Source organism: Seriola aureovittata, chromosome 21, assembly GCF_021018895.1.
Source record: "Seriola aureovittata isolate HTS-2021-v1 ecotype China chromosome 21, ASM2101889v1, whole genome shotgun sequence".
NCBI classification, from domain to species: Eukaryota; Metazoa; Chordata; class Actinopteri; order Carangiformes; family Carangidae; genus Seriola; species Seriola aureovittata.
Window position 1 is genome coordinate 1,480,504 of NC_079384.1, and position 22,016 is coordinate 1,502,519.

Sequence of the window (22,016 nt, forward strand, 5' to 3'; positions counted from 1 at the left end):
CACAGAGATGTTTTGTTTTTAGATGGAGGAAAAGACTTTTGGTGATTTGATTGATGCGGCGTTCGAAGGAGAGGTTGACAGTGAGACAGTGGAGTTGTCTATGGTGAGGCAGAAGTTGTGAGCGGTTCTGGTGAGAGTCCGTCCATCATTGTGTCGCAGACCTGGAGTCCAGGAGTGAGGGGCAATTGGACAGCTTAATGGACAGTAATGGCAGAGACAACAGTAAACCATAAAGCTCTGTAATCTTTTACAGAGCTCTGTAAAAGCCCCTGAATGTTGACTGGTGTGTGGGGGATCTGCGTCTGACTTTAATGGCATTGCAGGATTAAAAGAGGGAAACTCTTTTTTTATGTCATGATGATGTGCCTGTGGATCCACAGAGTCTGAGCTACAACAATGTCGAGCTGAAATCTTTGTTACAGTTAAAAATCTGTCCTCTGGAGAGGGAAGGGAGATGTGGGCGGAAATCACATTATGGGATTTCTGACATTCTCATTTATCTGTGAAACATTCGTAGGTTATACCCAGAGCTTTGGAGTGATGAGAGCTGTGACTGTTTGTCTCTCTTTTGCCTAACCCTGTAGGAATGGGATTGAAATGTTAAAAGCAGATCATATGATTTTAACCCTCGTTACTGTTGCTGATTATGAAACAAAGAATCAGTTCGAGGTTTACTGTGTGAAGAGGTCAAACATCCAAAAAGACACAGTCAATGAGTTATTAAAACAATCATAACTCATAACTCTGGTGACCCCCATCATCACCATCATCAGGTTAAAGTCTCAATTTGTCTAATGCTTTGGTTCATGACTAAATATGTGTGAAGCTAATGACATTAGTGCTAATTAGCAAATGTTAGTTTTTAAATTAAGATGGTAAACATTCTACCTGCTAGCATTAGCATCTTAGCAAATCCTTACCAGTTAGCATTTAGCACAAATCACCACAGTATCTACAGTATATTCTCACTGAGATGCTAGCATGGCTTGATAGCACTTCGGTTCTGAGGATGGAAATGTTGATCAGTCGTTCGGTCACTTTGGTCCAGGCAGAAATATCTTCCTGAATGTTTCACTGGCACTTCCTCTTGTGCCACCTGGACTCCTATCCGCCTCATTTGTACTTTGTGTTTAGTGCAAATTAACAAATGTAAGTATGCTATATTAAAGATGTAAACACGATAAATATTACCTGCTTAACATCAGCCTGTCAATGTGACCATGTTGCCATGCTGATGTTAGCATTTAGCTCAGAACACTGCTGTGCCAAAGTGCTATTACAACGTCAGTAAGCTTCAAACTAAGTGCTCGCCGGATCATTTAACAGGGGTTTAAAACCACCACCACACACACACACACACACACACACACACACACACACACACACACACCTCTACAGTAATTGGTGGCGCTGCATCTGACAGTTTCTGTCTCTTACAGACACCAACAATCCGGGTTGGTTGTGCAGGTTTTAAACTTCTCTCTCAAGCTCTCTGTTTTTAATTCTTCACACAACAACTTCTGTCACCTTTTGTGTTGCACGAGCGATGGATGCCTTTGAGGAACGACCGTTCAAACCTGTGTCCATAATCCCTATTTGAAGTTTGATGTCAGGCTTTTCCTCTGCCTTCAAGTGGGGCCATTTGGAGCAGCTTTAAACACCTTTCTCTTCAGACAGCACATGCAAACTAGTTAATTTCAAGTTTTTAGTTTTTTAAGAAGGAACTCAGTTTGTGCTGTCCTTCTAAATTTTGGAAGGACTTCTACATTTTAGACGGACAGCGCAAATTGAGTTTGAAGTTTGAACAAAAGTTTATATTCTTTTAGAATCTAAAAGAATATAAGCTTCTATTTTCTCCATAATAAGTCCAGAAATGTTGGGAGTAGCGAGAACCTCAGGGCTTCAGAGTCAGAGACAGTGAGGGATTGCAGCATTAGGTGTTTTGTAGTTGAGAAAGATGAATTTATTGATGGTCAGAGCTGTGTTTTTCTCATTCACTCCAGTTTTGCCTCAAGAAAAATACATTAACAAGATTATCATGGTTACCTTGGCCAGGTCTGCAGTCCAGATAACTGTATGCAGGGCTATACCATTTCTTTTTTTATCCTCTTCTTTCAGCCGGCTCCCGTTGTGTTGTTCCATTTTTAAGTGATTTTACAGAGCGTGCACAGCGGGAGATTTTAGAGAAGCCCCTCTCCTGCTATTTTTGAATAATTTAAGTGTCTTTGCTCAGTACTATCACGCAGAAGACAGTCTGCTTTGATACTGCATGTGAAGGAGGACCATCCTTCACACACCTTCTCTGTCAAAGATAAAGCGCCCAGTGGGCTTAGTGACACCAGCATCAAATGAGTAATTAAGAGACAAGTCCCTCTGAGACAGACATTTCAACTGTGTTTGCAAACTTCCAATTGTTCAGTTAGATAATGTGCAGCAAGTCCACATCACATCTTATTCCTTCAAAAATGTGCCTGTCGGTAGGAGCTGATTGTTTTTAGTTTAGTGTAGTTTAGTTTTGGTTGCACAATATTAAGAATGCAATATATTCACAAGACAGTAAAAAACACACAAGCCCCTAACCCTAACTCTAGCATTAATAAAAAAAATTTAAAAAAGAAAGAAGGAAAAGAAAAACCTAGAATAAGAACATATGTGAAACCAAAGAAGAAGCCTCTTATCAGAGGTTCAAGATGAAATATAAAATAAGTGTCCTAGAAGCTGGCAAAGAATATTTTAGTGTCATATTCAATGATTTCCAGAACTGTGGACTTCTAAATTTGATTTAAAACATTTTTTTTTAATTGATGTCTTGATCTACGACAGTAGCCTGTTAAAAAAAATTAGCTCTCAAACGGCTTATTAACTATTTAATGGTAGAGAAAAATGTATATCCATTGATGGTTGCATATATAAGAAGCTAAAAATATTAAATATTTTTGGGGTACCGCATGGTTCTATTCTCGGTCCTTTATTATTTGTGATACATACTCAAACATTAATATATAACCAGTTGAGTGCAACATCCTAAATCTAAACACAATATCTATTAAGTTTGGTTGTATCAAATGTTTTGGTCAAATCTAAAAAGACACCAAGTACATTTTTTTTCTATCATATAAAGCAGAAGAAATATTATGAACAAGCTGAAACAATGTTAGTTAAGTTGAATATTTCATCCAAAAACCTTATTGGTGGTTGTAAATTGATGAAAAAAACATGCTAATATCAATGTTGAACGATAATTGCCAAATCTATGGGGATCACCTGATTTACAGAGTGGTATAACTTGGGTAATTAAATACATGTGGGATAACACCGGATTGCAAAGATAAGCCAAAAACATGAGTCAGACGATCAATAAGGTAATCAATATTTTCCTTCATGAAGCTGCTTGTAATTAAATCATGTCCTTTGGCAGTATTTTTTAATTTCATAAGTATACCATGCACTTCTTTAGCTCTGGGTGGCTGAAAGCTGAGCTGTAATTAGAGTACATGGGGTCTCATCAGAATCTTTGATGTTTGATGCCAGGAAGAATCCAACAGAACAACTTATAACCGTCAGCTACCTCTCTCAGGTTATGAAGAGTACCATCCCTCTTTCAAGGTATACTTGCAGGACTTTCCTAAATAATAATGTATATTATGTCCATACGCATAGCTGATGAGCTTGATGTTATGAAAATTGAGGGATTAATAGTGAACTCATAACAAAGAGGTCAGAATCAAAAACTGATATTTTCAATAACAAAATGAACTGATTCCTTAGTTTGGCGATAGTGACATGGAGTATGTAGTTCAGAGTTACCAGAGAACGGAGTAACGTTGAAGGGATAATCAACTTGCTGAGTGGTTGTTTCGGTGCTGACTTCACTTGTGTTTCAGGAAAATCTTAAAGGAAAAAAAGAACAAAAAGAAAAAAGCTGAAGAAGAAAGAAGTGAAGAGGAAGTGTGTAACAAAGGCGGTCAAACGTTTTATCAATCAGCTGGTCTAGGTGTGTATTATAGGCGGGGGAAAACGACCTTTCATGCCTGAATTGTGATTTCACCTCCAATGAATATTCATTCCTTTGTTTCAAGGAATGGGAGAGGAACTGATCTGGAACCTTTGCTTGTTCTTGGAGGATTCAATTAATTTACGCACAGAAGATCACATACCTCCAACAATAATCATACTGCAGCACATATGCAGAATGATAAAGGACTGATTAATTTCTATTCTATTCTATACAGTTAAATAATAAATAATTTAATTAACAATATAACAAAATACAATCTCACTTAAGTAACAGGCCTAACCATACAGTCAGGAGTTAGAGACCTAACTGTCCATGGTCACTAGGAGGCAGTGTGGTCACTCTGGAAACAAAGCATTCATTTTGCATTTCACACCTTGGGACCAATTTTCATTAAAATATTTGTTGCGTAATACTAAATAGATTACTTAAAGGTTATGTAAATAAGATTTTAAATAATAATATAACTCCAATCACCTATAGTGTAGTAAAGGCGTCCTGAGCAGAAAACAAAGTCACACCACCTCTGTGTGTGTTGTAATCAGCGTTCAGGTGAAAGTGACCTTCCAGAATTTCCTGGTGGTTTATAATGGTTCATAATGTTACATGTCTGTTGTTATTAGTGACGGCTACAGTAGACATGATAACGTTAGCTAACATGCTATTACCAATATTATGAATGTGTTTGGCAAATGTTGCTATCGCTACCATGCTAACTGTCTGCATTAGCCGTAGTGCGACATCTAGTGGCCTTTAAAGAGCTGGACACCTAATTCATGTTAATTCGGACACGTGCTTAACCCAGGAGACATATCAGTGTTAGGTCACTTAACACTGTCGGTAGCCTGATGGAAGTAATGGGTTCTCTTTACAAACATTTTGTGATGTCACTGATGACATGAATCAGTCTCTGTCCAATGAGCCGGTCTTTTTCCTGCGTGTTTCCTTGTCTGTCCAGTGTTAATTCTGACACTTTATTGGCCATTTTAGAGTTCCTGAGTCTATTCAAACTCTCCATTATCTTATAAGACACTTATACAAGTAAAAAATATTTCCATACTGTTCAAGTAAACCTTCTCTAATGCACACACAACCACAACCACACACACACAGCCACAACCACAAAACCACAAACACAACCACAAACACAAACACACAACCACAACCACAAACACACACAAACACACACATACACACCTCCTGTCCCGTCTAAGCTTGTCCCCACCATCCCTCCAGCAGACCCTGAAATAATTCATCAGCGTGTTCGTCTCAGAGACCTGGTCCTCAAACAGCTGCACATCCAGGCACCAATCATCTGGGAAATTGATCCACGCAAAGACTAATAAACATTCACAGGGCGAAGTTTGGTCGGTTTGTTTGGAGGCCGCGTCACATTCGCTAAATACAAACAGGCTTCATCAAACTTGTGTTTTCCCAATATCTTCATCCACTTCAGATTGTGAAAGTTCAATACAGTTAGCTTATGTTTTTCTTTAATTGAATTTGGTCTGTATTGACAAAACGCAGAAACATGTTGGCAGTAAAACTACTATCAGGGGTCCATTTACAAAGAGCTGGCCCTGCGGTGCCGGTTTTAAAGGACAAATTGTAATAACATGTTATCACACTAATATGATGTTTCACTGCACTAAAGTTTAATGCTCTCTGAACGAGCTTTCAGCTTCGTAAGTGCTCCCAACACTTGACTAGTAAAAATAAAAGTCCCCGAGTCAACTTCCTTTTCCAGAAGTGCTGATGCTTAAAGTTTGTTTTTCATATTTTAGTAAGAAGCTTTACTGTTTTCTGATCAATTCCCATTTCTCAATAGTCTAATTTTAATTTTGTACAATGTTGATGCTCTAATTCCGTCATAATCAAATTCACCTGTTTAATGTTTTTTTTATTATCAAAAATACTGTTTTCATTCAATTTTTTTTTCTAGTTGCTTCCACTATATGATTTGTTACTGCCAATGAAGCTCAACTATTCCTGCAAAGATGTTTCACAATAAAAGCCTTCCAGCAGCTCAAAGGACAGAATCCAATCCTGCTTTTAATGTGACGTGTGCAGGAATAGTTAAGGTTGATTGACAGGAGCTTTGCGTCATCCCTCCCCACCAACACCAGCATCAGAATCAATAAAGCTTTGAAATTGTAAACTAGTGTCTCCTGATTAGACGGTAAGCAAACAATAGAGATTGCCAAAATGTACTGAACTGAAATATTAAAGCTCCGCCAGTGATAAATGTTTATATCAACAATGGGTTAAATGACTGTGTGTAAAGGTGGTTGTAGTCACAGAGAGTTACCATCCACCTCTGCAGCTCTACAGAGATTTTTAGCCTCTTTTAGGTTCTCAGCACCAAATGACAAAGTTAGAGGTGAGCTGGTGAAAATAACATCACCAGCAGCAGATTATAATGGCTCAAATGAAACTTTGGGCTGTTGTCTGATTCATATTATTAATTGAAAAGTGGGTCAAAAACGGTGTAATCTGAAAAAAAGAAAATTATCATCCAACTTCTGAAGTTTCCCTCAGCTCTATGGAGCATTTTAGTGTCTTTCAGCTCATTGTTTTGGTTTTACGGCCCAAACCTGGAGACCAAAACAGAGCTAGCAGAATCAGGTAGCCAGAAACACAACTAAAAATAAAAGCTAATGTTGCTGTGTCTACGATGCAATAAGCAATTGTTTGCTAACATGCTAACATAATCAGTCCTTTCACCAACTGCCCCAAAATGACGTATATCTATATTGAGGTAACAAAGACATCTAGTGGCCGTGGAAATTAGGATGGAGCAAAGGAGGAAGTCAGCTGATGTTGTGAAAACGCTGCAGAACTAGCAGGAAATGTGTTTTAAGAGAAAATGAAACATTAGGACATAAACACCAAGACGCCAAGCCTAATCCTCGTCTCACAGTATAATTTTTAAATATTTTTATGTCTTTTATGGCCATGTGTGTAAATTTGCCTCCAGATGGCAGTGGTAAAAATTTCATTTTATTTTGCATCGTGTATCAAACTAATTTGACCAAAGCTGCTTCCCTGTTGCTGCAACCCTGTAATGTTCAGACTAATGCTTCCTGCTGGAACGAGTCCTCACTGCAGGACTTGGCACTCGAGGAGAGACGGTGACATCTGAAGTTATTTTAGCTCATCAGGCACAATGTGAATAAAATGAAAGTTACAACAACAAAACGCAGGTAGATGGATCTGGAAGTGAGGTAGGTCGTTAGTTGTGATCACAATCAGAAAGGACTCCATCTGTAATGCTGATATATGGTGTCCACGATGATGGCTTTCCTGTCGGGCAGCATCAAATCATCGGGCGCTAATTACAAAACCAATCAATGTACATCTAGTTCAAAAATGCTTAGTGGCATTTTGCTGATGCCATTTTGTCATCCTGCTGCAGTTAACAGCCCCTTCGACAAGATAAATGGAGCCAGTCAGAATAATGAGAGCCACAAGTACGTAGGTCAAAAGCTCTTTTTAGTATTAAATTAGAGTAAGGGTATTGAGTCACGGGTATTAAGTCAATTGAAGGGTGAAATTTGAACACGGCATGAAGCGGTGGAATTTAGGACAGCTCAGCAGTAATTGGAAGAGATGCTTTAGCTTCATAACCTTCTTTTTTTCTGTGCACGGGGGGAATGAGAACAATTAGCTACGTAAATGTTCTGGCTGATACAGGCTGCTGAGACTGTGGTCGTATTATATATAAAAAGGGCTGAGAGCAGGCTTCCTTCACTCGAAGTTTCACCTGGTATTAATGTTGTGATTGACTCCCTGTAGACACGTCTTTATATTATAACGTACAGTCGAGGTGAGGTGAGTCAAGACCTGTTTAAACTTAACCCCACACAGGCTCAGCGGTGGGAGCAGACGGTCTGAGCCTCAGGCAGAGAATGAAAATGACCATCAGGCTCATGTGCAGGACTGGACTTCATTTCTGCATAAAGGTCACACAGTGAACTGCACTGAACTACAGACCAAACATAAGGACCCAGTAGTCATTACTACTGTTACGCCTGAACCTCTGGGTGGCTGTGAGGGGCGCACAACGCTCCACCAGTGACCCACATCAGACTCACAAGACACCTCTAAAACAACAAAGTCCACAGACTTCATTTAACATAAATATACAAAACAACCAGGACACTAAATTAAGTCCACGAAAGAAACCAAATCAGGAAACAACAACAGCAACTAGACTAGAAGCCTTTGCCTCTTCTGATGCTGGCACCAGAGCTTTTAAACCCTTCCTCCCCAGGTGCATCTCATGGAGGAGTAATCAGGAAGAGCTTGGGTGGAGCTACAGGGGAGACGTCTTAGGGAAAGGACAAAAGCCCCAGGAACACATGCTGTCCTAACACTACATTATAACATGAGTCTTCAGCACTGATATTCAAACTCTGCCTTCATTTTGATCTCACCTACACACCTGTAGAGTTCTTCTGCTTCTTCTTCTGCGGTGTCAGATGTGTAAATGTAAATGTAATAAACTGTGGCAGCAGTGTGACGCGGCGCCCGTTAACGAGCAGACGCACCTGAAATAAAGAATGCATGTCACTGGTCCCTGCACTTCCCTGTTCACACTTTCAATCTCACCTCAAAAAGCACTTTTTACTTCACACTCTGAGTATTAGGGGTCACAAACGAACTACGTCCACCATATAAAAGCAACCGTTAGCTTGTAGCTCGTAGTAACAGAGCAACATCACAGTAGGATCTGTGTGTCTGCATGTCCGCTAGCAAATTTAAATTTCCAAAAGAGCATTAGTATGCACTGGAGATCAGCAGCCACATAATTAGTTTTTGTAACAGATAATATCATGTCATCCTTCCAACGGGGGCTCAGGATCAGAAACACTCCTATGGGTTGTTTTGGAAGACAATAACAAAATTGTTGCTGTTTTCCGAGACGCACACTCCCGCTGTGCAGTGGCTTTCATGAAGAGCTCCACTTCAGGCACTTACAGTAAATCCCACGGAGCGGCTGTAGTGGTAACATTATAGAAGACATAAAGTGGGCGCCGAGGTTTCACAGATAAGCGGTGGAAGCTGTGGTATTCAGATAAGCCCTCTGCACCTGATGTTATATACAGTCGAGCTCCGTATCATAAACTATCCATGTCGAAGACACACGATGGGATCACAATGCCTGTGAGATTAACACAGCCGGGACGCGTGTTGGCCCGAGTCATGATAACCTTGTCATCACTTGTCAGGTGTGTAAACTTCATCACCATCTATACTTCATCCCGGCGCTGCTGCGGAAGCTGGCAGTTAATAGAGATTTAGACCTTCAGCGATTCCTTATCTGCTCCGGTGCATCTCACAGCAAACTATTCCACCGCTGTTCACTTGATTTACCTTTTGTCTGAGAGCCCTCATGATGTATAATAACTATAGTGTCTGGTGCTAACTGATAGAAGGATATCATGCACTTATCACTGCAAAATTATCAGCTGCATTGCATGTCCTAAAGGAGTGTTCAAATTGATATCATGGGGGTGCTGTAAGGAATGATAAAACCGGCTCAATAAGGAGTCTACTGTACCACGGGGACACATTAAGTCAAAGTTGTAGGAATATTATACGGATATTATAGAATATTATGGGGTTTATTTGTTAAGGAGATCTTGGTGTTTCCACGTGAATCTCAGGGGGAGACGCCAAACGAATCAGGATCCTAATATAGAGAAAAATAATACAGTGAAGGGACACTGATTACCAAAACACGAATCACACATCAGCTCCACTCTCACAGGATAGTAAGATAGTGGTGTTGAGGAGGTAGTCATGGCAACAGGATATCTGTGACACAAAAGCATGACATGTCCACACAAAGATACACAGATACACATCTGAGTTCCTATCAAAATTCAGTGTTCTGAAGTGACAAAAAAAAGCACATAGAGGCATTTCTGCTGCGAGAGAAGAGAGCTAGAAAATTAAACATTGTTATGCCACTCCTGACTGTAGACAGTCTCAGTCTTTTGCATTTTGCTGATGGATGGGCTCATTTACATTGCTTAAAAAACAAATTAGATTGTAAGCAAGTCAGTAACTCTCTTAAACTTGATAATTCAGCTTATTTATTTAAATCTTACAGTTCGACAGCAGCTGATTTAATACAAGTGGTGCAAATTTTTAAAAGTCGAACAGAAACTTGAATTCACTTCATTTGTAAGAGAGGAAATATATTGTAAACTGTAAATGATCTATTGTGCATGTTTTTCCAAAAGAGGATAAAACCATTCTGGACATGTTTGTGGAAACATCAACACTTGAAGCTACAGAGGGGGCGTTTACAAGACCAAGGTTGAGTGACCTTTGTGGGCTGGCGTCCCCCATGGTGCACCACTGAGTACAACATGTCATAACCCTGTATATGTTGATAAAATATGTTTTTAGAGCCATTTTGAAGCTCAGAGTGAGCTGCATCTCGGCAGTGTCTGACTCCACCCCTAACTACCAGCTACTCCAATCGTGGGCAAAGAGGTGGGGTGTGTGTGGAGCCAGTTTAATAACTGTGGTAAGAATACACTCCCGCTAGCATTGTTAGCACAGCTGGGCGTGTTGATCGAAGGCTAACCCAAGGCTAATTCATTTGCTAGCTAACTAGCTAGTTAACAGGCTAAGCCAATGAGCCAGGTATGGTGAGCGCAGACAACGATACCTGTTAATTAATGCTAATATTTTCCTCACATTCATAGAGAGCAAAACTGTTTGTACCAGGCTGTAAACATGTTTATTTCTGCTGTAAAGTTGGAAGCTAATTAGCCATGCTTGCTAACACAAGAACTTATTCCAACTGGACTTTGTTACTTTTCGTTCATGTTATTTTAACACCTGCTGAGTCATCAGTGTTGTGATCATCCTGTATTATACAAAGGTTATACAGGGTCTAGTTAGCATTCCAGTTAGCATTAGCTGTCTACATCACCCCGTGGTGCATTCATTGCATTCATATCTGGTTCAACCTGGATCAGATTCCTCACTACAAATGACCCTTTTCATATTGTCAAATTGTGATTATATTGATTGTATTGATTACAGCTGCTTTAAATCACAGATGAGACTAATGAACAGCTGACAACCTGTATCAATAAAATAACTGTACCAGCTGATACCAAAGACCCACACCCCTTGGAAAACACTAAACCTACATATCATTTTGGTAATTACAATTTTCTACACGGGTTAAAAGAAGAAAAAAAAAAGAAAATAGCTTCTGGTTTCTTATATAAAATGAATTTAATGTCAGTTTGACTTTAGAATGAGCTGCTCCGGCTGCCTGGCCATGAGGAGCCGGAGGAGTTAAAGAAGCAGGAATCTTTGGAGTAAAAGACTCACTTCAGTCACACCTGAGCTGAGGTTGCCTCTCAACACCAGACCACCATCTCTTTTCTATCAGGGTAATTTCGAAAGTGGCACTGAAGCCTGAATTTATCTGACAGCCCACATCAGTCTCTCTTGTTACACACAGCACTCAGCCAATCCTGGCAGGGGAAAATGACTTGCCGTTATTTTTTTCTTTTCACGCTCCCGTGCGGCTCGGTGGCTAAAGGCATTATTTGTGAGCAAAAGAAATTCTTTTCCCTGTTTGAGGAATTTCAGATGTCGTGCATCTCATTGTTATTTTTTTAATGGAGCAAAAATTAGCAAGTAAAATCCTCAGGGACAAGAGCAACATTACCCAACTTAATGGGAGCTGCTTCAAAGTCTGTATCTGATAATCACCTCATTATCCTGCAATCAGTCAACATATGAGTTGAGTTATATGAATTCCCAAACTGATTCTTAACTTGACTTTTTTAGTGTGTGTATTATTTACCAGCGTTCATTGGCTGATGGCTGAATGAAGCAGCCAGTTGGAGTGATGGATCTTTCGCTCCATCATGGGTAATGGGGTAGACAGGAGGGAGTAAATAGGAGCTGAGGTAGTGCTGATAGAGAGCAACACCAGGGGCCAAGGTTGCATTCAATACCATTTATTCAAGTTTATATGAAGCGGAAATCTTGTGCGAAAGTGCTGGACAGGAATCATTGACTCCTCGGCTCCTGGTTCTCAATCACAAAAGCTAAACACAGACAGGAAACAGAGGGAGAGGTGTGATAGTTTAAGTGCTGTATATCTTTATAAGTTCCAATCTTTAAAGCTCCTTAATCAATACTTTTATATTATATACATCAAACGGCAGTGTATTGTCAGCGATGTTGCTCATAGTAATGAATGGAATAATAGTGATGATCAATCAGGCCCCATTAGATGGTGAGTTTTAGCCTATTTTAGTTTATTGCTTTTCCTCTCTGGCCCACAAACCCACAGATATACAAACGTGGGCTCCTCATTGGCCTGTGTGTCGCTTCATTTCAATTCAATAAACTTTATTTCTCCAATGGGGGCAATTAAACAGGCACATATTAAAAACACACAAACACACAAAAAAAGAATACACAACCACTGCAAGACAGCAATAAGACATGAAGAAATATAAGTGCAAAAAAGACAAGTGGAGCAAATATTATATTATATTATATTATATTATTGGAGTCTGGGGAGCACAAGCAGTTTTGTTTATTTTATCCTTGAACTGATTTAATTAATACAACAAGCAGCCAGGAAGCTTTACAACAAGATAATAGATATAGAAATCTACATTTTTGGAGAAACTCCCAAAAGCTTATTCTGTTGTGTTAATAGGTTAATATACTTATAAATATATGTAAATATACATTGTAAGTGATGAAGATGAGAAGCTTATTTTTACATATTTTCCACCAGGTCCTTCGAACTGCACATCGTGCTCTGCCACAGGGCATCGATCCCTTACCCCACTGTGTGTTTGTCCTGTGTGTTCCTGCACCCTTGTGTGTGTGTGTGTGTGTGTGTGTGTTTGTTTGTGTGTGTGTGTTTGTGTGTGTGTGTGTCTGTGTGTCTGTGTGTTTGTATGATCTTTTTTTTTCAACGCTTTATCTTTCTGTGGTTCAGTTTACAGAGGCTCACTGGGGAAGGAGGCAGACCAGCAGGAAAGAGGCAATGATGAATGACACTCTCTCCCTCCTCCACCAACTGCCCACCTTCCCTCTCTCTCTCTCTTTCTCTGTCTACCTGTCTACCTTTTCTGCTGTCTGCTTATCTCCCCATGAGGAAGAAGAGGCCTGTCTTCCTCTTGTTGTCTGCGCTGTGTAGCTGCACAAAGAGAGGACAGCGTCCGGCATCAGTACAGCCAGACATGACGCTGCTGGCAGTCAGAGAGAAAGAAGGCCTTAAACATCACTTCGAGGGCCTGTCACTCTCTGCCACGCATCTCAAGGACTGTGGGGAGCGGCCCACTTCACGTCCGAGGAGTTGCCGTGACTGATTTGACTTGAGCTCTTTGAATGGCACTCTGCTGAAGGCAAGCCAGGGGTTGACATATAACAACCAGTGTGACAGCTGTAAATTGACGGGTGTGAGCATCCCTCCTCAGCTGGTGGCGTGCATGTAAAATGTGTGCATCTTTGTACTTATTTCCATTTATTTGTGTGCGCCTGCCTGTGTGCGATTAGGAAATGGCGCTTCTTGTGTCTCTGTGAACTCCCTGGGAGTGTTTTCAACCCCTGTATCAAAGGCTATTCCCAATTTGTTTCTGTGGATCAAGCAACCGGGACGGCAGCAGAGCAGAATGTTAATAAAAAAAAGAGCGCCCTGCGGGAGCGCCCCATCCGCCGCCGTTACCGGTGCGGAGTGAATACTGAGTGTTGGTGCTGAGGCTGCAGAAAGTGCAGGGGTGGGGTGGGTGGGGGTTGGGTGTCTGGTTTGCCTCTTCGGGGATTTGCCCGAACCCCTGAGAGATTCTCTGTTTGTGTATTTTCTGATGAGCTAAAAACTTCTGTTTCTCCATCACATTGTGATTTCTGTAGCTGCGTGGAATAAACGGGCGCACCAGCATCTGACCGCATGCTGATGAGGACGGCGAAAAGACGACCACTCTGATTTGCGAGATGGAAGATCAATGAAAATTTGATGGGTGTAGTTTGTAGCTCCAGGTCTCTTGCTAACAGACGTGTCGTTCCAAGGGCAGATTTAAGATTTCCCCGCTGCGTGCTGTTAAGACTGTGATTTAAGGGGTATAAGCTGAGCTCTGATAAGTGCCTGAGGGCAACTTCCACCACGTCTTTCCAACAGTCCTGGTCCTATTGTGTTTAAAGCTAACGCTGTGGCTGTTAGTACTCTGCTCATGACGGAGCAGAGGCGGAGGAATGATGTAGCTGCCTCTGACTACAGACTTGATCGATGCTTTTCAACACAAAAAAATGTTTTTTCCTGCTATTTTACATTTGATGACCTAGAGTTAGCGTTAGCATGCTATATATCTCACCACTGTGCTGTAGCTTCCTGAGCTGTGTTCACACAACAAGAATCTGCATGAGGTTTATATTTACCATAAACACTTACACTTGTACAGTAGCTAGCTAGCTAGCAACGGCGCGCTGACTGTGGGGAGTGGCTGGTGTGTGTTTTGTGTAACTGCTTGAGTGATTTCAGGACGTTTCAGGATTTCTTGGTTTTTTCTCTTTGACTATTTTTAAAAAGATTTTTGTTCCAGTTGAAACATTTTCACCCAACTGTGACGCTTCACGTTAAGTCTGAACACACCTTTGTTTAAGCCTCCGATGGCCAAGATGATCTGCTTCTTAAGAACAAGACGATCACAGGATTGTCTACACATGCCTGTGGAACCAAAACAATTGATTAATTGATTAGCGATTCAATAATTGATCAGTTGTTTACATCATGTTTTAAGTGACCTGCCAAACTGGATTCATTTCGGCGGCCATGTTAATGGGTTGGAGTGGACACACTGAATTAGATTCATGCACACGTCAAACAGACAGAGGAAAAACCTGGTGATGTCGTATCGACTTCACACCAGCAACATAAAACTGACAGCTTCCACTATAGTTTATGTCCAGACCGAAGCTGAATACGATACCGTCATGATAAGTTAGTGATATATATTTTTAACCATTCCAGCATCTGCATGTGGAGACAGTGACATTTTCTGTCAAAAATAAATGTAAAGCTCGGAGCAGATTTCACTTCAGGAGAAGACAGCGAGCGTGAACGAGCGTAAGACGTAAAGACGTGTTCTCTATGTCGGAAAAAGACCCTGACCAATCAGAGCAAACTAGGGGGGTGGGCACTCAGAGCCAAGGCCAATAGGCTTTGAGAGGTGTGGAAACAACGATCAGCTCCGTTTTGAATGGTTCCAAAAGAATTCTTAGGAATCTAAATGCTTCACTATGTTTTCTATTATTTCACATTCAAAAGTTAAAGCACATTTCTTTCAGTTTCTCCTTTTAGAGAGGTTTATGGGCACCAGCGAAAAAATGAACTATAAAGGCCTGTTAAACTAAACTATAAGGCCTAGAGGCCTTGAAGCTTCACAGAGCAGTTTTAAGCAAGATGTAGAATTACTGTGGAGCTTTAACCGGAGTTTAGCCTTGGTAAACATCCATGCTTCATGAAAACAAAGATCGTGGCGCGCTAGCATAAAAATACAACATAAAAGAATACAGTTTCGTATTCTTTCTTAGAAAAGGTGTACTTTTATGATGTTCTTATTGTGGTATGCATGAACAATCCATTTACACTATAAATATGTGTTTATTTTGCTACTTCATCTCCTCTTTAAAGTTTTGATCAAAGGGTGAATCCACACAGGGAAAGTATCAAGCATCTGGGAAATAACTGTGACATTATAGTTCAGCATATCAAGGTCGGTGAATGAATGTAGTCAGTGAATTAATGAATTCATGAAGATGATAACAGAATAAAGGTGACAGACTTCCTGTTTCAGGTTCATCTGTAGTACATTTACACATTTACAAAGCAGCCACACAAACACACTGACCCCCTGTGCATGTATAAGCCTTGAGAAAAGCCCAATCCCCTTGATAGTTTCACAGTATATCACACTTCATGACCATACATTTTTAATGGGGCAGAGAGGGGTTGAAGAACCTATTTCACATTAATCCATGCTGATACATCCTCCTTATTCCACAATGCAGCTTCTAAACATGAATGAGCTCCTCCTCAAGGGTCTCCACGGCTCAGACTGAGGCACGCCTCGAGATATTTGACATCCTACGTGGAAATAAAACACTGACACACCCTGTACAGGAAATCCTCCCAAAGTTATCTGAGCCATTTATCAAAATCTGCTGCAGTTTTTTTCCATGTGCATATTTATCTTTCCATGTCCTTTAGTCTACAGGATATATTTTGTGCCTGCTTGATAATTTATCCAGCCTCCAAAATCCTGACAGATGCTGATGTTTTTCCATCTCCCCCATCTGACTCTGTACCAAACCAATGGGTTCTGTATGTGGCACAAGTCTGCCCCCTAGTGACGGAATACAATCACTCACATAACCACTCACTCACTACAGTTTCCTGTATATCTAGGCATGATTATGAGTAGATTCATTCACACCTTTGTCTAATTAGTGGGTTTGTTTTTATGCTGTGCAACATTCAGTCACACACAGTGGTTTAGATCGGTGGTCTGATAAGAGACACACTGTACGTAGGCTACAGGATTCAAACAAAGCACAACAACACATAATGATGCAGGTCAGGTTTGAATGTGAAACTGTTTTAGACTTTACATACTTCTGCTGATTAAATATCTTCAGAACAAAGGCTTGATTACAGCAGAGCAAAGTGAAGCCCTGAGGCCAATCAAAGGAAATCAGTTTGTGGTGATTTGATAAATTGAAAATTAGTTTGTTGACACTAAAACACAATATAAAATGAAATGACAGGGGCCTAATGGTAACACCTGCATGGTCGCTTAATCTTAAAGAGGCAGACCTGAGATAAAATCTAGTTTTAAGGCCCTTATTATTTTAGTTAATTGAGTGATCATAAGGTGCACATTCCTAAATAAATTAGTATTTAAAGCTCCTCCAGTGTAAAGGTCTGTGTCCATGTGTAGTGTGATTATAGATCAGCTCTAGCTTCTATATTAATACTGTGAAAGTATCAAAGCCTCAGTCCACAGAGAAATGCACACAGCCTGTATTCAGAAACTGAGCCTTAAAACCAGCCGTCAGGACTTCTGGAACTTTGTGATGTCACAACAAAGCAGTCACCAAGCCCCGCCCACCTGGACCCACCATCCAAACCTTGCAGGATTTGGTATTTCTGAGTGTTTTTACCTGAAATCTGCTTTATTTTTATTGGATCAATCAGAAAACAGTCAGCCAATCAGAAGGGAGGAGATGTAAACTACACTGAGATGGTTTTTGGTTCTTAAAACCACAAATATATCTTCTTACTGATCAACACTTCAAATAAAACACAGACATTGTTTGCAGACATGCAGTGCCTGTTCAAACTGTATCAGTAGGCTGCATTAGTAACTTTGCTGTTTATGCTTTAATTAATGACCAGTGAGATCACATGGGTCGCCCACCACTGCTTCTCACAGTGAAGCCCCAGATAAATGTTCTCTATTAAATTAATTTCATAATTTCACGTTATTAGAGAGTGAGTTTATAGCGTGCACATGCATACAATGGCAAGACATTAAGTTGGGACACTCATTTAGTTCCTATCTGCCCTCGAGCTGTATGTAAAGCAGTTTTGCTGAATATTCAATAATTTATCTTTGCAGACGGCAAGAGTCAAATTTGAAAACATAGGGAGTGAGTGCTGCTGAGTCCCAACACTGCAAAGGGAGAAATCCTGTTTGTATTCAGATTTTAAATGAAAAGCATGTTCTCAATAAGTTAAAATCATCTAATTTCCAGTGGTTTCGAGAACTGAATTTGTCTTATTTGTGCTTAAGAACATTTTAATTGTATCAGAGGGGGACCAGAGATCATTTTTGCCCCGTGGCCCCCAGATGATTTAATACAGCTCTGCTCAGAAACGATGCGTGTGGTGGTATCAGTTTCAGGTAAGTGTAAACAGTCTATAACCCTCATATTCTGTAAATGCTATGTTGATTTGATGAAAATATCCCTTTACAAGCCTGTTTTCTCGGTGGGAGGAAAAAGCTACGATAGCATATGACAGTGCAGCACTTTTGCCCTGTGTATGGTTCAAATGGCACCTTTTAAAATCCTCTAAGTGCAGTTTTATCACTAAGTGTGGGGTTGCCATACATAAATGCCACATTCACAGGTTGTCATGTGCATCAAACAGAATCTTCAAGTGGATATCTAGAAGAAAAAAAAACAGAGTGATGGGCTGCTCTGAAGCATCGCTCTTCATATTTCTGCATGCCAAAGATGAAACCCTCTTTCCTTTCGAGTGGAGGTCAAAGAGAGGGAGGGGCCAGAGGGAAATAACTTTGCCATGGATGAGATATTTACACACGTCTCTTATTTTTCACCCTGCACAACCCCTTTTCTTGTTTTTGCTCCTTCCCACTAGCATCCTTGAAGTCTCCCCCACCTCAAAGCAAACAAGAAATGAAGGGAACCAGAGGCCTGTGTCCGGAGGTAGAGCGAAGCCATGTATCTTTCACTGTAATTGCCGAGCTGTGTGACGCGAACTCAGGGTATCTGCAGACCGAGTAGGGCTCCTCCTGCATGACTACAAGGACTAAAAGCTATGATGGGTAAAAAAGCTACTGGCCGACGACCAGTGTTAAAGTGCACGGTCCTCTGAGGCAGGTGAGACGACTGTGAGGGGTCCTTAAAGATGGAGTAAGTGATTCTGGAGAACTGTATTGATATATAACACAACAGCAAAACAAACACACCCCTCCCTTCAGAAGCTCCACCCCCAAATTCATGGGCGCATTGCCAAGGCGACGACACGATGTTGGAATCCGTCTTATGGATACTTAAACTGTATAATACAAAACGGACATGCACACAAACAAACACAACAGAATAAAAACTAGCAACAGTTAGTTTTTTAGATTGTTTTTCCAGGTTAGCACCTAGGCTAACAAGGAAGGTAACGTTACCTGGCACAGCATTTTAAATTATGCATCCAACCAAACAATCTCCTGTGCTGGCAAACGTGTGTTTTTTTACTTAAAGACCCTTCAGGCGTGATATAGAACAAACAGCAAGACAGATAACTGTTGCTATAGTTGCTGCTGCTAAGCTAACATGCAGACAGGATGAGACCAGCTAAAGACAGCAACACTCACAACTCTCCTGCTACTGTAGCTGACATCACACCAACATACACATCTTGGCAAACTACAAAGTAAGACGAACGTCCACAAGGAAGTAATGATATATAACTGGATGCACAAATGCGACACCGGCTAACTAACCAGATGTGTAATTGATTAGAATCACTTTAACTTCCCTTTAAAGGTTCAATTCAGTCCATTTCATTCAATTTCACCCAGAGAAAGAAGAACGACGACTATTAATTAGAAAATAGAGAAATGTTTTACCTATTAAACTATAATAAAAAGTCCATATTTAAGGAAAACTACAACAAAAGTCAGTACAGCCTTCAGCAGTGAGATTCAATTCTTTTATTTTGTCAGATTTTTGCATCTGATTTTCAAAGTGTGTTTGTCATCATCGCCATGTTGGAAACTTCCTCTTGTGGCCAAAACTTCTTCAGACTTCTCGGGAGTCATTTTTTCATTTCTTATTTTGGTGCAAACTCACGTTCATAGTTCTTTATCAGCAAACTCCCACCTCCTGCTTCATGGTCGGCACTGGGCAGTCACTGTGGAGGTTCTGGCCAGGTCCACACCGAACATGCTGGGCCCCATCTGATCCAAACGAGTTTATTTTGGTTTCATCTGACCAAAGAATTTGTTGCCAACATTCATCCGGCTTCTTCTTCATGTTCTTTGGCAAAGTTTATTCTTGCAGTTTGGTGCCAGTCCGTTTTCTTCTTGGACACCATTGTTGACTTCCTGCAGTGTCCTTCACGCTGAAACACCAGTTTCCACAAATAATCCTTGTGTCAAATAAGCATCTACAATGACCTCTACTGCACCTTCTGTTATTGGTGGTATGTTCCAGACTCCGCTGACGACCCAGGTCAGAACTGAGGTTCATGCAATCAGTCTTAATTTGGAAATGATTTGTGGTGGTACTGTGGGGCCCATATTTCAAATGTGATCTGTTGAACCTGTTTGTTTTTAATTATACATAACATCAAATATCCCAAACTTCAACTTAGTTTCTTCGTCTGCCTGCCAGTTAGTGCTGAGGTTTATCTGAGGTTGTTCACTGACAGTAAACCATAACAGCTGAGTTGGAAGCTAAAAGTGAAAATCACCTCCTCGTGGTTGGTTCCTCCACCGACCAGTCACGTGCCAGGAAACATGGACACAGTCTCTCCTTCCTGAGTTACAGTGTTGAATAATGACCAGAAGTGTTTTTGCAGAACATTATGATGTCACAGTGAAGTTGACCTTTGACCTTTTGCATATAACATGTTATCAATTAATTTTATCCCTTGAGACATTTGAGTTAAACTGCGTCATAATTAGAGAATGAATTTGTGAGTTATCGCCAAAAACGCATTTTGCGAGATCACAGTGACCTTGACCTTTGACCACCAAAGTCTAATCAGTTCATCCTTGAGTCAAAGTGAATGTTTGCGCCCAAATTTGAAGAAGTTCATCCAAAGTATTACTGAGATATCGCGTTCATGACAACAACCCGAAAACAATAAGAAGTCCTCCACAAAATAAACACTATCATTATGTTGTGATAATTCCATCAGTGCAAAATAAGTTTTATTTCTTTATTCTTTTCTCATTAGAAATGCTTCCAGTACATGTTTAGAATGGCTCTAATTAGATTTACTTTTCATCTCTATTGTTTCTGCTTTGCACAGTGTAAAACTAAATCCTCACTGGGAAGAAACTTCAACTAATGTGCGTTCAAGACCGCTACAATACTGAGGGTCTGTGATGCGACTAAACAGCTGGGTATTTTTCAGTGTGAAAAAACTCGTCTTCTAATCGTTTCAGTTCTTGTTCCAGTCTCTTCCTCCCCGTGAACCTCCTCTGTCACCGTGCACTGTTGAACCTCTGTGTGTCTCTCTGCATGCAGGACCTGGAGTGAGGCATGTTGCTCATCTCTTAAGCCCATTTAACAGCTCGTTACCCATTCGTCTCTTTTTTCCCCTCTCTTCCTCTGTTCCAGGCTCTCATCACTTCTTGGTCAGGTTCCATTTTTGCTAATGCAGTGGAAATGAGCCGTGGGCAATGCAAAGTGAAGTGGAGCAGATTCATGGCGGCGTTTTTTTCTTTGCCACTACACGCCATGAAAACACAAACAGGGGCCGGGCGTAACAAGGCCCAACACACACAGTGGCGATGAAGACACGGGAGCGCCCAATGACACAGAAAGCTCATGTAATTCAATTGGACAGCAGTGAAAACACGAGGGCTGAGGTGCTGCGCTGAACATATAATGCTTAATTAAACCAGATTAGAGGTGAGCCACAGAGATCAAGCTGCTGTGAAAGACGCTGAAAAGGACTGAAAATGAAAAATAAACTGCAAGACTCCACTTCAAACCTTCATTATTAAATATGGCTCCCATGCTAACTTTGCTCTTCCCAACTCAGTGGTAGGGATTCAACAAATCATGTAGGCTATGTTGAGCTAGCAGCATTAGCATTTGTAAATAAAACATTTCAAACATTCAAACACAGAAATTTGAGTCCTGAGTTAGACACTTGTTTCCAACTGTATAGGGATTAGTGCACAGACTGTTAATAAAGATGGACGTTGCCTCTGTGACCCACAGGTTTCTGAAGCTCAGAGTGAGCTGCTAAGCCGTCGCCATCTTGGCAGTGTCTGACTCCGCCCCTAACTCCCATACATGTTTATATCTGCTGTAAAGTTGTAAAAACAATTGAACATGGGAGTCTATGGGGATTGACTCACTGTTGGAGCCAGACTCTAGTGGTCATTGGAGGAACTGCAGGTTTTGTCACTTCAGTGTCGGCTTAATGTTTCAGCGTCAGAGGTTGGTGCCTGGATAAGTGATG

At 40.7% G+C, this 22,016-nt stretch overlaps 1 protein-coding gene across 2 annotated transcripts in view; it reads right to left on the minus strand.

The window, feature by feature from the left end:
• The window catches only part of eme1 (essential meiotic structure-specific endonuclease 1), a 36,817-nt gene that overhangs the window by 8,333 nt on the left and 6,468 nt on the right, over positions 1–22,016 (minus strand). Inside the window, exon 10 of one of the 2 annotated variants that reach the window (XM_056365733.1) lies at positions 20,764–22,002. The exons of the other annotated variant lie outside the window; for it this stretch is intronic. The gene's annotated coding sequence lies outside the window, so the exon portion shown is untranslated. Of the gene's footprint in view, positions 1–20,763; positions 22,003–22,016 lie in introns of those variants that run through there. 2 annotated transcript variants of the gene reach the window in all.